At 51.7% G+C, this 6293-nt stretch overlaps 1 pseudogene; it reads right to left on the bottom strand.

The window, feature by feature from the left end:
* Positions 1 to 2600: 2600 nt before the first annotated feature.
* On the bottom strand, positions 2601 to 2785 carry LOC146799475 (Nuclear RNase P; annotated as a pseudogene).
* Positions 2786 to 6293: the final 3508 nt, after the last annotated feature.

The raw sequence follows: 6293 nt of genomic DNA, 5'->3' as shown, positions 1-6293 counted from the left end.
TGCTGGCTAACTCCTTCAGCCTGCCATGGAACGCATCCAGAGACTCGTCCGCCTCCTGTTTGGCTTGACGAAAGATGAACCTTTCATAGTCTCTATTCGCCATAGGTTCGAAATGGGCGTTGTGCGCATTTAGCAGCGTGTGGTATGTTTTCAGCATGGCTTCCACAAGAGTTTTGTAGATGCGGTGGATGTCTTTGCCTCCTAGGTGGAGTAGCAGTGCTCTGCCCCTTTCCCTCGAGATGCCTGCCCCTTCGAAGTAAATTTGTAGGTGGTCCGTCCAATCCCTCCAGCGCGGGGCAAGGGACGACGGGGCACCGTCAACGGCAAACGGCTCAATGGCGGGAATCCACGCCATCTTGGCACGTGCGCAGCAAGCGGTGGAAGCCGGCTACCTCTCCTCTTCGTCGAAGCCGATGGGTGTGCACCCCCTATGGGTGTTGCGCGCAGACTTCCCTCGTGCTTCTACACCAACCAGCAGGCGCGCATACCTCCAGACGTCATCCGCGGGACTCTCCTGGTGCTCAGGGGCTTAGGCGATCCCACCAGGTGTGGGCCTGTTCTGGCGGAGGGTGCGGCCGTCGTCAGGCACCTCTTGGCAACAGGCGTGTTACCACCCAGGCGAGACATACCCCTCACAGGCTGCAGGATGGAGCTCCAGGGTTCTCACAGAGTCCCCACAGGTGGCAGGATGGGCCTTCAGGGCTCTTTCAGTGTCCCCCACCTGAACTAACAGCAGACACAGCCGGGTCACCATGAGGAGGGGACACCAAGATCCAGGCTCAGGACACATGGGTGGCCGATGTACACACTGTGGGGCACAAAGGCAGCAAAGCAGGGCTCAGTACACCCCTTGTCGCCAGTGTAGCGTTCCTAACGCTATGAATTGCATGCTTGCGCAGTAGCGCTAAATAAACACAGGAGCCGGTACTTTGCACATAACACGCGGCTCCCGACTGCCGCGCCGAGGTCACGCCTAATTATTTTATACTCGCTAGCGTCTGACGTCACGCGTCAGCGCTAGCGCGCCCCGGCAGCGCGGAAGACTAGAACGCCTTGCACGAGCGGACATTACAACAATAACAAACCCAGTTTAGTTAAACTGCATGACCTGCATGGGAATCGAACCGGCAACCCTGTTATTCCAAGTGCCACACTGTAGCTGCTTAAGCGATCTCGTACGTGAGACAAATCAAATACTCGGCTTAAATAGACATCAGCATGTGAAAGTGTTCTATCCTCGTACATGGAAACAAACATCATGATACGTTCCAGAGAGAACCTATGGGCTTCCCAGAAATTCAACAAAAAAGACCTCGACCAATCCCGTGCATGGCGGGGGTTACTCACTTCTGTGGTGTTCACCCGTGTCCCACGAAAATAACTGTAAACGCGTTAGGGGGTGCTGAACTAACAGTATATAATCTGGAGGGCTCGGATTAGCCCCCCTCGCAGCACCACATCCCCCGACTGGCCGCGCAAAATGAATATATCCGGCAGCGGTTTGGCAACGTGCCTGCGCTGCGAGTTCTGCATGGGAAGGGCACTTCCGCTGGAACACACTGAAACGCAGGATGTTGAGCTGACGGTGAGACTCAAACTTTGCTTCCAGCTTATTTGCCCTACGCTGGGCGTGCTAAACGGAAATAAGTCCCTAGCACATACCCCAAAAAATGCCTACTAACAACTTGTCGCCATGCTCAACCCTTGAATAGAAGGAGACTCTTATGAGCAAGCAAGCAACTTTCTCTACATTTATTTATTCATTCAGACATCGGACCCGCAGCAGCACCCAAGTACACCACACTGGCAGAGCGGCTGCGCCCCCATCCTGCCTCCCATAGCTCCCAATCTTCCCAACACCACCACAGCCCACCGTTCCACACAGCGCCTTCGGCCCCAAACTGGAGCCTTCACAGGCTGGGGAGCGCAGTCTTCCCCAGATTTACCAGCCCTCAGGGAGCCCCCGGGATTGTGTATCGGACAGTGAGTCGCCCAACTGTTGCGATGTAGCCGACATTGCTTAGTGATTGTCAATTGAGTAGAACGGTGGGGGGCCTTGCGGAAACGCTAGTATGCTGCCTCGGCAGGGCCCTACCCAGCAACAACCATGCATAAATAAAACCTAAACCCCCTAACAACATGCTAACAGTCACGAAACGATTCCGCACCTCGCGCCTCATAATAAATTGCAAATTACAACCGTAATAACAATGTATCACGCAGTTAAATTATGTGATTTTTGCATGGCGCTGCAGGGACTCGAACTGGGATGCCCAGCTCTTGAGTCAGCAGCTCTGCCCGCTGGGCCATATGCTCTCCAGGGATTGTGAACTTCGGATGCTTGTCCGAGTACGTGAACGAGTGCAACACATCCTGCTTCCTAAGTGGCCAGTTACGTAGCATATAATACAAGTCACCGACTGCCCCGGATTGATACCCTCAATGCCGTGCCCACTCCCAACAATTTAGTTTTGTGCATGCTTGTCCAAGCTCGTGGCCGTCTTATCAACCGGCACTAGTGGCCCGTGCAATACATGCCGCCCAACCCGTGATGACAGCGTGAAAGCACCACCAGCGGTGTGCCAAAGCGGGAGGACAGTCTGAATTAGGTTATGAGGCGTCATTACCTCACCTCCGCCATTGCACTTAGAGGAGTGCCAGCCAGTGTTACAGAAAAATATGGGCGGGGCGCCTGTGCGAGAAAGCTGGTCGGGTCTACCCAGTCTCCAGGTGCGGGCAGGAATCAGCCCTTTTACTCTGGCAGGAGTCTGACCTCTGGCTCAGAGGCTCTCTCTGCCTAGCTGGTGCTGTCGAGAAAGGAAGGGGAGAGGGATCCATGGCTAACCGCACATGGGGGACTTTGAGAACAGCCCAGCTCCAGGCGACCGGAGTCCCCCTGAGAAAAGCCCCGGGACAAGGCCAGTTCCCTCCACTGGCAGGCGGGAAGAACTAAAGCCCCGGTGGGACCCGGTAGGGATCCGCCATCGTGCGTGGGCCGAGGCATCCTTGGTAGGCCGAATCTCGCTCTAGCGGCCCGCCTTACCTATCCCCCCGCCCCGTCCTGGCACCGGAGGCCAGCATAGATGGCCCCGGGCAAAGCCAGTTCCCTCCACTGTCCGGCAAATAAGGGATAAAGACCAGGCGCATGAGGCCAAGTCAGAGGAGGAGCGATAGACGCTGAGAAGGCGACGTGCCCAAGTAACCTTGTTTAGAGGTGGGGGATGCCAGGACCTGCTCCCTCCCCACGCTTATTTAATTATTTATTTTTCACATTTATAAAGCGCACTGTTACCCGGAGGTGTCCTGGCGCTGATTGTCAGGGAGTGTGTGTACATAGGGATTAATGTGTGAAGAGCCACGCTTGGATGGGAGGCCTTGCTATTCCGACTCAGCCTGCTCCGAACCGGCCAAACAGGGGCTGACCAAAACAGGGGACCAACTGCGCTGATGCAGAGGGTCGTCTGCTCTCCCCCACCCTCGGGAAAACCTTCCGAGGGAAACTGCTCACCTGCTAGTCAGGCCTCTTTGCCTGGCGCCACGTGGGGCCCGAGACAGTCGGGCCCCAGACCCCGCCGCATACGGGAGGCCCCGAGAGAAGTGGCCATGCTGAGAATGCGGGATACCCCCCGCAATGGAGGCCTAGACCTCCCAGAAGCTGCCTCTGGGACACACCACCCCTCCCGCCCTGCCCCCGGTCCCAATCCCAAGCCACCCAGTCACACCTGGCAGACAGGCGTGAGCCATGCGGGGGCTGGGCAGGCACCAGTACTTGGCATGGGGACCCTCAAGGGTCCCAAAACACTGGGCGGCTGACTCGTGTGCCATTCGTGGGCTCGGGGCAGCCCTGCATTACCAAATGACTGGTGCCGGTTTGAAATGGCCAATGGTAGGGTAGCAGAGGGGCGGGACAATCCGGATAGTAGGAATGGGTGATACAGTAGCATACCAACGGATGCCGCTGGAACTAAAGGGGCTGCTGCAGAGATGTCCCAGCTCAGAGGGAAACTCTCTGGGGCCCTGACTGCCTAGCAGAGACAGACAGACAGTGGAGTACATCAAGGTGAACTGTTACAACAGCCTGGCATATTAGTGGCCCTCCCTTACACTTTGTGCTGCCTGAAAGACACAGTTGCAGCGCAAACAGCTGCTGTGCTAATGCTCTTAGCTCCAGGAAGCACAGCGAACACATTTGCTGTGCTTTAGATGCTTCTTAATAGGATTAACTGACTCTGCCCCAGCCCTTCAGCCTCATGCAACTTACTTCACTCTAGCTGTACCCAGTTTTTATAGTGACCCTGTCCTAACCCCACTGGCTCGTCAGAGGCAGCTGTATGTTAAATAGGTTCCCCATTATTCATTGGGCAGTCTGCCTCTGTTTTTTTAGGTCGAGTATTCGAGACCTCTTGTATATACTTCAGTATATACATATTATATACTTATATGTGTATGTACTTCGTGGGCTCTGGAGATCAGCCCTAGGACTTGTCTGCTTCCGCTTAGGGACTTGGGGGCATATTAACAAGGGCCAGCAATAATTATCGCTGGCCCCACATAGCGGTAGAAATATTATTGTCTGCTATCGCGGAAAATTATCGCCATGATAACGCTATATTAACAATACATAGCGCTATGGCGATAATATTTCAGCGATAGCGGTGTTTACCATGGAACATCGCTGGTTTTCCAGCGATGTTCCATGGAAAACAGCAATAACATTGCTGATACGACCCTGTGGTTGTATCAGCATAATCCACCAACCAGTATTAGTATGCCTTAGTCTGGAATTTAACAGACATTAAATTCCAGCGTTAAGGCCGAGGTAGCGCGATTTTTTTTATCGCTGCACCTCCTTGTTAATATCGCGAAGCTGCCTTCGCGATATTTTCATGCGTTGTTTTCACAGCCACGCCTTCTTTGCATCTCATTAGTGATGCGAGGCAAGGCTGTGAAAAAACAGGCTCTACATCAAAGAAACACGCGCTAGCGTGTCCTTGATGATTTTGCGATATAATTATCGCCGCTTATCGCCCGAAAACGGACGCTAAAGCGGTGATAATTATATCGCCAGCCCTTGCTAATATGCCCCTTTGCTTTCTGTTCAACTGCCTCTATTTAACTGTCTTGATAGAAAACAACCAGCAGAGGTCAGTAAAATAACAGACTTGCTTTCTGCTGAGGGACTTTATTTTTTTATTTTTCTGGCAACTGCCTTTATTTAATTTTCTTGATAGAAAACGAACAACAGAGTTCACTAAAATACCAGAATCACTTTAGCATCCTCTAGATTCCAGTCCATAGAATTTGTCTTCCGTGAGCACCTGTAGACAACAATATTTTTTTCAAATCTTGTATTTTCAGTGATATGACCACCAAAGGCCCTGATTTTATATTAAAGACAGAGCTTTGAACTATACCTTTTCCCGCTGAAAGGCAATATTTCTCTCCATGTGTTCCCATACCTGGCGTGTCACACATTTTGGTGCTTACGTTCCCTCCATGTTAAAGAACAGTAGATGTTTCAGCACAAAGGCTAATGTGCTGCATAGCTAAATACATACAAGGGCTCAAAGGCAAGACCGATTGCATTGCAAATGCTTGTTATGGCCTTTCTTTGTTTCTGGGTGTGACTCCTCACCTGGTTATATGGGCAGGTACAGCATTCACAAGTAATTTACAGCGGATGACCCGCTGTAGATTACTTATTAATGCCCAGATGCTGAGGGAAACAGGTCTACACTATTCCCACTAGTGGTACAGCATTCACTGCACAGCTGTCACACAAGATGCATCATATATTAAACATTTTCCTCATTGCATATTGTTTTTGTACCATTGTTTAAATGTGTGCATATTTTGTGTTTCCTTTTGGTCTTTAAGCTATATAAGACTTTTGCTCCATTATGTAAATTGTACCCATTTGTCGAGCCGATGTTCATATGCGTGCCGTCAGGGGTTGGGAATGTTGAGCTGACAAAACACAACTGTGAGCGCCTATTAGGCCATGGGCCCGTGTGTTGTTTGGAAGTTATGAATACTGACTTTAGGACAATACTTTCTGACATTACTCAACGGTTGTCAGCAACCCAGTGTAGTTCTGAAGCTTAAAGTGTCAACAATCGAGGTAGGCCACAGCGACTAATGGCAGAAACGATAGCGAAGACAAGCATGCCAGCTGTGGACACAGAAGTGCCACACTCCATTTTATGTCCGGGCGGCCGAGCTGTACTCCGCAGAATTTGACACTGTTTTTCAAAAACTCCATGGAATTCCGCCCACCCCAAGGAATATGAACA

This window comes from Triturus cristatus, chromosome 9 (genome assembly GCF_964204655.1).
Source record: "Triturus cristatus chromosome 9, aTriCri1.1, whole genome shotgun sequence".
NCBI lineage: Eukaryota > Metazoa > Chordata > Amphibia > Caudata > Salamandridae > Triturus > Triturus cristatus.
The sequence above is the reverse complement of the archived record's forward strand: the minus strand, read 5'-3'. Positions and strand labels throughout refer to the sequence as shown.